Source organism: Apodemus sylvaticus, chromosome 12, assembly GCF_947179515.1.
Source record: "Apodemus sylvaticus chromosome 12, mApoSyl1.1, whole genome shotgun sequence".
Classification (NCBI taxonomy): domain Eukaryota; kingdom Metazoa; phylum Chordata; class Mammalia; order Rodentia; family Muridae; genus Apodemus; species Apodemus sylvaticus.
Genome location: NC_067483.1, coordinates 97,160,348 through 97,173,550, shown reverse-complemented (window position 1 = coordinate 97,173,550; position 13,203 = coordinate 97,160,348).

Genomic DNA, 13,203 nt, shown 5'->3' with positions numbered 1-13,203 from the left:
TACCCACTTTTAGACATGGAAAATAAATACCTGAAATATTTTATTTAAAAAACTGGCCTGCTGTCTTATTTCTCTGAGCCGTCATTCCAGAACTTTCCGATGCTTTTCACACAGCAACACACATGGGAAGAAGTCATTTGTGTATAGGCAAGGAAACTGGCCTGGCAGGTTTATCCTGGAGTTTGCCCCTGTAGAGTTCTGTCATCTCATACGATCACTGGGGAACACTGGGCATGTGGAAAGAAATTGTCTTATTTCCTGCGTGACAAACTCGAGCTCAGGCAGCTCCCTCCCCACTACGTAAGTGAGGCCAGAGACGGATCTGACAATTCAGTCCTTTCTATTGGCACCAACAGGCAGGCACAGGAGAGTGAGACTGAAGGAAAAGCTCTTGACGTGGCTTCTGCTTTTCAAATGGATTCTTTTTCTTTTTTTAAAATTATTTTGATTAGATATCTTCTTTATTTAAATTTCAAATGTTTCCCCTCTGAAAACCCACTATCCTCTCCTCCCAACCCCTGCTCACCAACCCACTCACTCCTGCTTCCCTGTTCTAGCATTCCCCTACACTGGGACATGGAGTTTTCTCAGGACCAAGGGCCTCTCCTCCCTTTGATGTCCAACAAGGCCATCCTTGCACAGACTCTTGACTGACTTGGGATGAGTTGGTGGTATTGACACAGAAATGTTGGTCATGGATTGACCAACAGGTGGCACCAGGTCCTAAAGCAGGCTTCATCTTCATAAAGTTGTGGCCCAAGGGCTTAGCAACTCAATTAGGCAGGTCAGAGTAGGAGTTGGAATCCTGCTCAGAGAGACACTCAGAAAGAAGGTGGGCTCGAAGAAGGCTTCCCAGCTGCAGAATCGGCCTGCAGAGCTGCTGGCTAAGGGGTTGGATCTCTCCACTCTAGTTCCCTGTGTGAAGTAACAAGGTCACTAAGTCTGCCTTGATTAGTTGTTACTGTGGAGGACGTTGATTGTCATGTGTAGTCACGTGGCTGGGACCTGACTGTCCCAGGTGAGAGCTGTGCTTGCTGTCATCCGAAAGGAGAGACAGGGAAACCAGGATCGTGTCTTCATGAGCCCGCCTGCCTGTTTTCTCTGAGGCTGATAATTCCTGAGCAGTAGATCTGTTGTTTACTGTTGGTAGAAGGTTATTCTTGCTATTAAATCCTACACAGCAGGTTCTTTCATGAGCTGTCACCAAGAGAGATAAAATTTTATGGTAGAAGGGGAGAAAGATGGTCTTTAAATCTGTTACAAAAACTCTGAGCCTCTTTGTCAGAAAAATTGTCATAAGTCCCCCAAAGCAGTGGACCAACACATACATACTATGAATATAATTAAATATATTAAATTTAAAATTAGCTTTCCCCAAATTGATAATTTATCTAAAAGATTATTTTTATGTTAGTGTGTGGGGTATTTTGCTTGTGTGTGTCTATGCACTACATATATGCAGTACTAGAGAATACCAGAATATGTCAGATTCCCTGGAACTGGACTTAGAGACAGTTGTGAGGGACGTGGGTGCTGGGAACAGAACCTAAGTCCTCTGCAAGAACAACCAGTGCTCCTACCCACTGAGCCCCAATAGTTATAGTTCAAGAGAAGAGAAAGGACTAACACCTTGAAGTTATTAGTTCTAGACTGTAGTAATAGCACTCATGTACGTTGATGAAGGATACCTTAATTGGATTAGGGAAGTTTCTCTTTTCTCTTTGTGAAATCTAACCTTTTCTGTGTAAGTGATACTGGATGTGACTGGTTAACAGTGTACTTTCTGGAGATGCATAGGCGACTTCTCAATAAATAACCTAACAGACAAGAGGCAGTGAACCCCAGAGGGGTCCCACCCTTCTCAGGGCACAGGATACTAAATATGCCTTAACTCAGCACAGCAGGTCAGCGCCGTCTGCAGAGTCTGGTGAACCCGTAGCCACCTCTGCTCTTTCAGTTCCATAGAAAAGAGACATCATGTCAACCAGGGAGGGAAGAAGCTTGTTATAAAGATCAGCTGGCTTCCTGGAGCCTAGATGATTGTTTATGGACAACAGGGTTTACTTTGTTCGATTCTCTCATGTCCTCTCAGCACTGGAGAGCACTTATTTCCTTTCTGTTTCATAATGGTGGATGTCCTGCCTTTGGGGAGTGCTCTTATCAGACAACTGCCCCCGTGGTCCTCCTCTTCTGTCCTCCTTTTAAGAACATCAGGGTTTCCTTTACCTTGTGGGCTGGCCTTCATCTTTCTGTTAGCTTCTGAATGGCCTTTGCTTATTAAAATCGTTTTACTCTGTGCCCTTTCTTCCCACAGTCACCCATCTGTTAACTCTTGGTGTCCAATAGAGGATTCAGTTGCTTTGTCCACTGCTGTAGTTTGTGGCTGCTGGGTAGCCATTTGGTTGGCTTAGGTCAGGTCCTTCTCTAGTTTGTTGGTATCTATCCAAGACAGTAGAGCTTTGTGGTTTGGTGCGTGGAGACATGGAGGAAATGTACAGGAGTGGGCTCTGGTCTCCATGCTCAGGCTTCCCAGGACAGGTGGCTAACAGCAGCTGTGCTTCATGGTGACCCAATCGGCTGCTGAGGTAAGCAAGCAAGGAACAAGAGCTACAACAGTCAGTGTTTGACTCAGGCTCCCTCAACAGACCACAGGGACTGTGCCCATGTAGATAGCTTTCTATTCTGCCATAGTAAATTATGTTAGACTCAGTGATGTAAGTCTAGTATCCCACAGTTTTACGGGTCTAAACTCTCACAGGAAATTTTGTCTCCCATGGCCTTGCAACCTAGATGTGCTTAGAGCTATGTTCTTTTCTCAAGGCTGGAAGGCAATATGGTTTCCAGGATCATTTGGCGTGTTGGAAAATTCAGTTTTTGCAATTTTGAGGCAGAAGGGCTGTTTTCTTGATGGCTGTCAGTTGAGGGCTATTCTAAGCTTCTGAGGCATCTTGTATTCCTTGGCTAGTGGTGCCTTCTTCCATTGTCAAAGTCAGTAATAACCAAGTAAGTGAACCTCAGGTTTGAAAAGTCTCCTGACTCTCCATCTCCCTGGTGGATTCTTCTGCCTTTAAAATATTTATTTTTAATTATATATGTATTTCTAAGCACACGTGCACATGAACACAGGACTGCAGAAGCCAGAAGTGGGCTCTGGGTTCCCTGGGGCTGCAGTTACAGGTGGTTGTGAGCTGCCTGACATGGGTACTGGGGATAGAACTCAGTTCTCTGAAGAACAGTGTGATTTCTTAACCACTGAGCCACTCTCCAGCCTACTTGTTCCTGCCTTCTAAGATTTATAAGATTAGCACCCTCCTTTCTCAAACACACCCACAAAGTTGCCATTGCTGAGAAGACATGTTCTAGGAATTAGAGGGTGCACATCTGGATGAGAGTGTGCACATCTGGATGAGGCCATCAGCCTGGGCTGCCATTGGTAGACTGTGTTATTCTTGACCATGACTGATACATAGTTTCCTCAGAATTTATCTATTCCTGTCTGTGTTCAGCTTTCCTTATCTACTTCACTGGGTGACTTTCTGCTGAAATGTGTAAGGACTCTGCGTTTCTGTCATATTCTCAGTGAGACTGTGTTTTCCTGAGGAAATTCATGCATCTTTTATGTACAGCTGAATACATACACGCTGTTCTTGAAATATTTCAAATGAGTCTCTGACTCTGGGGGAAGAAAGCCTCTTGGGGCTGCAGTTAGGTATCTGTTTCCTCTAGTTTGAAACATTCCCCAGTGGAGGAAGGAGGAGGATCATGAAACACAATGAAGTTACTCGACAGCAAGCCCGACCTGACCTGACCCAACCCGACCCAACCCGACCCTGGGGTGGGATGCAAGCAGTGATTAGCTGTTGGTGAAGAGGAGATTCCCCGGCCTGTAGGGTTTCAGGGAGCTCGCTGGGTGCAGCTCTCAGAAACCTGTCCCTCCTCCATGGTGGGCCTGCTTTGTGGTACAGTTGCATGGTTGCCCATGCTTTTGCGGAAGAGCCACGAGGAACCAATCATCCATGCTCGGAAACCCCAATAACCACATTGGTAGAAGTTAGGCTTGGATGGGATTGTTTCCTTGGTCTGTAAAGGGCGCCATGTCTGGGGTGAGTAGACTTCTGTCCATATCAGCTCAGGAAAAGTCATGTCCAGGGACTGGGGCAGGTCCTAGGACAAAAGATTCTGTTCCAGAGATCATGAGCATGTCATCGGGTGACCCCCCTCAACATGGAGCCCCTGAAGGATTCTCTCCACGTGTTCTCTTGGTTTCCTGCCTTACCCTGGAAGCCAACACAGATCACAATTGAAATCAACCCGCAGCATCTTTCAGACTTAGTGGTTCAGGAAAGACTGAACTTCGGGGACCTTCCTGGACAAAGATGCTATGTCAGGAACACGCCTATAAAGAAGGGGTGATAAGACTGTAGGAAGCTCAGGGTCAGGCGTATTGCCCGGGCTCTGTCTCCCCTCCTCATTCCCAAAGGCCAAAGAGAATGTTCTAGAATACATGACTGAAAAGAGAGCATGCAGGTTTTCAAAGAACCAAACGGAGATGGACCATTAACAAAGCTCGGGACTCGGTTCCCGGCTCAGCTCGCACTTGGAGAGCTGGAGGGGCAGGCGTGCTAGGTCTCTGCTTGTCTCTGTGGAGGAGGGGACTGCCTTCCCCTACAGACAGTGGGGCACCCAGCCTCCCACTTCAGTTGTTAAAGTCCATTCAGCCACACAGACCTTTTACTGATTTGAAATCGTGCATTTCAGAGTTTTCCAGGAGGCAGATAGTAATGAAATGTGATTCAGGGCCTGTGATACAGATAGCTTTGTAAGCAAAGGTGCTGACTGTTAAACCAGATGACTGAGTTCACGCCCTGGAACCCGGGTGCATGGAGAGAATGATTCTTTCTTATTTATTTGTTTAATAGATATATTCTTTATTTATATTTCAAATGTTTTCCCCTTTCCTGATCCCACCTCCCCAAAAGTCCCATAAGACCACTTCCCTCCCCCTGTTCCCCAATCAACCCCTTCCCGCTTCCTTGTCCTGGTATTCCTCTACAATGCTACATTGAGCCTCTCCAGGACCAGGGGCCACTCCTTCCTTCTTCTTGGACATCATTTGATATGTGAATTGTGTCCTGGGTATTCAGAGCTTCTGGGCTAATATCCGCTTATCAGTGACTGCATTACATGTGTGTTCTTTTGTAATTGGGTCACCTCACGATGACATTCTCCAGTTCCACCTACTTGCCTAAGAATTTCTTGAGTTCATTGTTTTTAATAGCTGAGTAGTATTCCATAGTGTAAATATACCACATTTTCTGTATCCATTCCTCCATTGAGGGACATCTGGGTTCTTTCCAGCCTCTAGCTATTATAAATAGGGCTGCTATGAACATAGTGGAGCATGTGTCCTTATTACATGCTGGGGAATCCTCTGGGTATATGCCCAGGAGTGGTATAGCAGGGTCCCTTGATAGTATCATGCCCAGTTTTCTGAGGAATTGCCAGACTGATTTCCAGAGTGGTTTTACCAGCTTGCAGCCCCACCAGCAGTGGAGGAGTGTTCCTCACACCAGTCAGAATGGCTAAGATCAAAAACTCAGGAGAAAACAGGTACTGGCGAGGATGTGGAGAGAATGATTCTTACAAGTTGTCCTCTGACCTCGACACTCATGTGAAGTGAAATTCACATGGGCAATAAATAAGGAAATGTAAAAAATATTCTTAAAAAATATATGATGTAGAAGTTTCCCATAGAGGCCTGTCTCACACAGGGTCTTTTCATCTTCCTTCAGACGATGGGGATCGGAAAACGAACTTAAACCTCATGCTTCACCTTTTAAACTAGCTTTCTACTTTCTTGCATTTGGACATTGTGGGCTACCGAACACATTTTTCTTTTAAAATAGAAAGCGTATAAACAACAACTGTAACATTCTCAAACGCTGAGCTGTTATGAGCTGTTTCTGTTCTTCTTCCTATGAGAAGCTTGTAGAGATCTCACAGGGGAGGGTCAGCGTCACCTCCCTACATCACCAGACTGTGTCCCTTCCTCAGGGAGCCTGGGAGCTCTGTGCAGGGTGTCTTGAATGTATGGACCTGGAACGCCATCTGTAAGTTCTAAATGAGCATCTCCTCCTAAGACTTCTCCCGACTCATCCTGAATGCCTGTGCTAGTTGCTTTTCTCATTGCTGCCATACAGCACCCAAAGAAACAACCTAAGGGGGAGAGGGAGGGAGGGAGGAGGGAGGGAGGGAGGGAGAAAGGGAGGGAGGGAGGAAGGAAGAGAAAGACAAAGCTGGCTCACAATTTGAGGAGCTACGGTCTGTGGTGGTGGAGGAGGCTGAAGGAGTTCAGGGCCTGCTCACACTGTATCTGTAGTCAGGAAACTGAGGCCAGTAGAGTCTTGTTCTGAGCTGGCTTCTGGCTTTTCACAGAGTCTCAGATCCTAGCCCCTGTGGATAGTACCAGTCACATTTGGAACAGATCTTCCCACCTCAACCTAATCTGGACGATCCCTCATAGGTACATGGGCAGAGATTTGCTTCCATGTTGATTCTGAATCCTGACAAGTCAGCCATCACGATTGGCTTCCATAGTGCCCAACTGCCAGGCCAAAGGATTCCTGATGCCCCTCTGTGCCCCATCTTAGCAAAGTCTCCAGCAGAGCACTCTGGATTCATACTTGATTTCTCTTTTCTACTCATGCCCTGCATTCAATGGCTGTATCTATGGAAACATCCTGAGTCTGAGTACAAACACACCCTTGAGTAGCTACAGTGCTCCAAACCATCGCCATTTCCCACTGTGGTTATCATGGTGGTTTTCATGACTTTGTCCACTTCTGTCCTGTCCATATCAGAATCTTTTCAATGACCAGAGATCGGTTTAACACAGACAGATCTTGTCATTCACATGCTTCATGACTCTTAAGTCCCCCAAGAGTCTCTTCCTTCCTTTCTGAGAGTGATGGCAGATGTCACAACAGCCCATGAGTTGGTTTCCCATGACCTCTTGGGGCTCATCCATTTCCTCCTGCTGCCCTACTGTGTGCCCCCTCTCTTGGCTTCCTTAATAGATGCCAAATGTGCGTTCCAGACTTGGAGCCACCGCAAGGCTTTTTAGTATGCCCGGGATACTTTCCCTAGGTGTCATCATATACCACTGTGCCTTCTTCAGGCCGCCCTACTTTTGTAGGATGTGTGCTCATTTGTACACAGGAGTGCTGGTATGCACATGCCATGGTGTGCATATATGTGCACACTTCGGGCATGGGTCCTTGCCCTCCTCCTCATCAAGGCAGAACCCCCTTATTGTTGCTCTCACTTTGAGCTCTGGGCTAGCTGACCCCGCAGCTTCTGGCCGTTCTCCTGTCTCTTCCTCCCGTCTCTCTCTCCATGGGAGCACTGCAACTACAGATGTCTAGACTATGTGCCTGGCTTTTGTGTGGGCTCCGGGCATTGAACTCAGGTCCCCATGCTTGCATGGCGAGCTCTTGACCTGCCGAGCCGCCTCCCCAGCCCTCCCTTCAGGCTCTGTTCCTCTGGATTACCTCAGTGTGGAGGCAGTGCTGTGGCAACCTTCCCTATTCAGTGCTTCTGTTTTTCTCCTCAACACTTACCGCCGGCCATAAACTGTGTTATTTTATTTTATTTCATCAGGCTGCCATAAAAATGTACCATAAGCAGAGAGTCTGAAAACAACTCTCACAGTTCAAGAAGTCAGAAGATAAAATTGAAGGTGCCCGTGGGGTTGGCTTCTTCTGCAGGCTCTGAGACAGCATCCAGCCCATGGCACCCCTTCCTTCCAGAGGCCACCACAGCCGGAAGCTCTCTCTGATGCACGACTATCCCTCCAGTCTCTGTCACTCTGTTGTCACACTGGTGTCTTCCTTGTTTCCCTGTCTCTTTCTACCAGGTTCTTTCATTCTTACAAGGACACAAAGTTATGTTGGGTTGAAAGCCTGCCCGTACTCAGTGTGACCAGTCTGGACTTGATTGTAATCATCTGCAAAGATGCTGTTTCCAGACAATGTTAAGTTTCAGAGGGACAAAAAAGCTTGGCGAGCAGTTGCTAACCTGCTAGGATGTGGGCCTTGTTATTGCTCCCTCCACTCCCCACAGTGGTCATTTATGAGGTCTTTGCTCACCAGGGCCTCGCTCCTACACAGAACAGTCTGAGACTCACAGTTCAGCGCCCTCTAGTTCACATTAGTTATGATTCTGCTCCTGTAGAGGATTCAGGCTCAGCTCTCCACACCCACAGCAGGTGGCTCATAACTGCTGTTGCTACAGCTTTCAGGGATTCCAAGATTCCAATGCTTTCTTCTGGCCTCCACAGACATCACACACACACACACACACACACACACACACACACACACACACATATGTATATACTCACAGAAAATCAAACACACTTCACACATAAACATACACATTAAAAAACTAACCCAAATCCAAAAATAAATGTGTATTAATTTGATAATCTCTCTGGGTGATATGTTAACGAGCAGATGTCCAGATAATATGGTAGCTGGCAGTTATTGTGTTATATATTCAGGGTTCCTGTGGTGCGACTTTGGTTAGGAATCTAACCATAGTGATTCATCCTCTGGTTCCCCTCATATCTCTCTTCCCAGGTGACTCTAGGTTGTGTTGAGGCAATATAAACTAACCTACAATTTGCAAGATGGCGCCTCCATGCCTGTGTGTGCCTTGCTGGAGATGAACTCTTACTTTCCTGTGATGAGGGTTAGTTCTGGGTTGAACAGAGCCTTCCTTGCATGCCCTTGCTCATGAACCACACTGTTGGAAAGTATTTGCATATGTAATGTTTTAAACTAGAATATGGTCATTAGAGTGGCCAATGATGCCAATAGAGCATACTATAATGTAGAAGGGAGACAGGGCTATGGGAATGGAAAACCTACACAAGGAGTTCACATGAGGAGCCTAGGCAAAGTCTGGTGTGATACTTGTAGGTTCCAAAACAGCACCACAATCACCAGAAATCCTCCAGAACCGGAGGAGATACTAGCAGACCCTCCTCTCAAGTCCTAGAAGGATTCTGGAAAGACAGTGACTTAGGACTTCGGTCTCATTTTGGTGCCAGCTGTGTGGCTTCTAGAGCATGTGGAACACATGGGTCCCTGAGGCAGCTAGTGTAGGCATGCATACCCACAAACATGGACTTGGGAGGTACTGGGGTAGGACTTGCAACATGGATTTTGCCTGGTTGTTTTCCTGAGTCTGCTTAGCTACAGGACCCCTGACTCCCACGACCTCCTGCTCCATCCCCATCCCTCTGCTTTTGTCCAAGGCAGCAAGAGATGGAAACATGGAGACCCGGCTCCTCTTTTCTGAGGCTGCCACAAGAGCGTGGTACCTGTTTTTCCTGTCTTAACCCTCCGACTTGTAGGATTAATTGTTTGGGATCATCCTTGCCAAGGCAGGAAATGGAAGGAGGCAGGCAAGAGACCACCAAAGGAAGGAAGAAATAACATAGTATTTCTGAGTCCTTGCAAAATTCTTCTTCTCTCTAACACATGTGCACTCAGTGTGTGTGTGTGTGTGTGTGTGTGTGTGTGTGTGTGTGTTGAGTGCCTGGCCCTATGCTATACATAGAAGAGAACAAACCAAGTTCCTGCCCCTCTAGGGGCTGGCAGGATGCAAATAATTGATAAAAATATATGTGGTTGCCAGGCAGTGGTGGCACACGCCTGTAATCCCAGCACTTGGGAGGCAAAGGCAGGCAGATTTCTGAGTTTGAGACCAGCCTGGCCTACAGAGTGAGTTCCAGGACAGCCAGGGCTATACAGGCTGTCTTGGGGAAAAAAACCCCAACCCAACCCAAATCAAACCAAACCAAACCAAAAAACCAAAAAAAAAAAACAAAACAAAACAAAAAAAACCAAAACATATATGTGGTAAATTATGTAGCTCTAGGTGCTGAAGCAGTAGGGCAGGACGAGAGGGGTGGTAGTGTAATTTTTTTACAAGCTCTCTTATATAGAGGGAGGGGTGCTGGAAAGATGGCTCAGGTGTTATGATCATGAACTGCTCATGGGTCTCTCAGTCCCTGGGAGCCATGTTGTGAGACTTCCATGCTCTCGGAGCTCCAGCTGTGTGAGTTCTGACATCCTCTTCTGGCCTCCTTGGGTGTCTGCCTTTGCACCTTCATGTACCCATGCAGACAAACAGAGAGACAGACAGACACACAGACACAAAGACAAACAGATGGAGGGACAGACAGACAGACACACCCTTTAAAAAATTGAATCTTTATATAGGAAGGGGGCCTGCCAGACACAGCAATTTTGCGTGTAAGCTTGTGTGGATGAGAAGACAGTAGGATTCTGTAAAGGAGGGACATTTTAGGGAGAGTAAGTTTATGGAAGGATTCCTGAGAGTCAGAGCTTGTTTGAATCCTGCTGGTCCATTGTAGACAATTGGCTCATAGAGAGAAAGGTTTCTTCTGATGCACAGTTTTTGAGGATTCAGGGGACAGTGTGGCCAATTGGAGTAGTTGTTTTTAGATCTGTGGTGGGGCATGGGAGGGGCACCAGATGGGAGTTTTGGGACCACAAAAATTCTCATCTTGTGGCTGGGACAGCAGGTTAGAAACATGATGGGTTTTCTATCCTACCACCCCCTCTGAGCACACATAATAATGACTGAAAGCCTTCCCTACACACACAAACACACACATACACACATACATACATGCAAATACATACAGACAGATACATACACACATATACACATACATACATATACACACATACACATAGATACACATACACAGAGACATACACATACACACATACAAACACATACATGCAAACACACATACATGCTCACACAAATATGCACTTATACACACACACAAATATACACACATGCACACACATAAATACACACAGATACACACACATATATACACAGACACACACAGAAAAACATGCTCACACACACACAAACATACACACATACACAAACACACACAGACACACAGGCACACACAAATACATATAAACACAGACACACACACATACACAAACACACATATACACAGACACACTCAGACACACACAAATACACATATATATACACACACACAGACACACATAGACACACACACAAACACACACAGAGATACACATACAAACACACATACATGCAAACACACACATACACACAGACACACAGACACACAAACACATACACAGATGCATATATACACACAAACAAACACATACAAACACATACACACATGATCCCAATTCTTAAAAGGTCTATTGTCTACCAGCAGAGTCAAGCTCGGAGAAAGCCTTGAACACATAGGTCTTTGGGGGATGTCACAGACTTGTCCCAGAAGAGGAAGGACAGCAGCATGGCTACAGGACAGTCGTTGCGGGGGAAGCAATGGTAAAAGGCCAGCTTCATTCTCAAGAAGGGCTGGGGACACTCACAGGATGTGGGTGCATTAAGTCATTTTAAACACAGCAGTGACCTAACCTGATGCGTCAGTAAGGGCCAGTGCAGTCACAGATGAGGAGTAGGCTATCCAAGGGTGTGGGAAGGGAACTGGGATCCCTGTGTGGTAAGGATCACCTCCCTGCCCACTTTCTCCTTCATTTCTAGAGACTGTCAGACCCACTAGGTGGTGACATGTTCTGTTGAAATCACAGAGATGGTTCCATTCTCATTACATGAAATCTTGTGATTAATGCGGTCAGTTGATACATTAAGTTGTAGGGTGGCCTGTGCTAGCCATGACCATTTCCCATCTGTCCTCTTGTCTGGAGCATGGTTTGATGGCTGGACATGCAGTTTAGAACAATGTTGGACCTCAGACGTCTGAATGTCTGAAACTCAACAAAAATGACCACAGTGATGGCGGCTGAGGACGGGGTAGCTGGAAAGCTTGCGCATGGCGGCTGCAAGAGCGAAGGCGGCCATGCTTACAAGAAGCGCAGGCATTCTCTTATCATCCTTAATCTAGCCTTTCTGCAGGATTGAGTCACCCATTCTACATTTGTTCGAGAGAAACAAAGACTTGTGTTTGCATTAAAAAACATTATGTGTGTGTGTGCTGGGAATTTAGCTCAGTTGGAAGCAGAGGGCTTGCTTAACATGCTCAAGGGTCCAGACTTTGATCTCCAGGACTATACAAGTTGGGTGTGATAGTGCCTAGCTATAGACCCAGAAATTCAAGGTCAACCTAGAGTATGGGAGAGACCCTGGCAAACAAAAATGAAACAAAACAGAAAACTCTGTGCAGAAATGTTTAGAAGCACGATGTGTAATCTATCCCAACTTCCAATAGCCCCCATATCCAGTAGGTGACCTCAACACAACACGAAACTACTCAGCCATGAAACAGAATAATCCCTCTACACTTATGAGCAGAGCATGGATCTCAAATGCATTTTGATAAGTGATAAACCAGGCTTGGAAAGCCATTTACTGTGAAGCTTCATTTGTATGACATTTTAGAAAAGGCCAATCCGCATGCGCGGAAGGAGAGGGGCGAGGGGAGGGTGAGGGCGGCCTGATTCCAACCAGGCTCAGAAGAAGTTTGATGGTGGCTCTGTGGGGCTCCAGCTGTATCATGGTTGTGGTGGATAAACTACACGTTTGTTAAAGCCCACAGGGCTGCTTTGTCTCAGGAAGAAAATAAAATTTAAAGCATTAAGGAAAAGTTGGCAAAACAGTTCTCCTAAGTCTGTTTTCTAGTGTGTGCGCGCGAACCTATCAAAACCACCTGTGTTTCTGAGCTCAGTGCTGTGGTTCAGGTAACAAGGAATTTAATTCCCCTGCAAGAGCTAGTTTATTTCGTGTGTGTGTGTGTGTGTGTGTGTGTGTGTGTGTACTGTGTACCTTGGGTGTTGGTCTTCAGGTACCTCCCATCTTCAAGACAGGGTCTCTCAGTGGCTTGGAAATTCCCCACACAGGCTGAATTCCAGGGATCCATTCATGTCTCTGCCCCAGCTCACTATTGCTAACCCCCTGTTTTGTTTTTTCTTTCTTTGTTTTTGTTTCTGATGGGGGTTTTGTGTGTCCAAACAAAGGTCCTCATCTTGCGCGGCAAGCGCTTTACTGACTGAGCCCTTTCGCTAGCCATGGTCACATCTATTTCTCATTTAGACTTTGTCAATTTCATATGTGTACACAATGTATTTGGTCATGTCTACCCCTCTC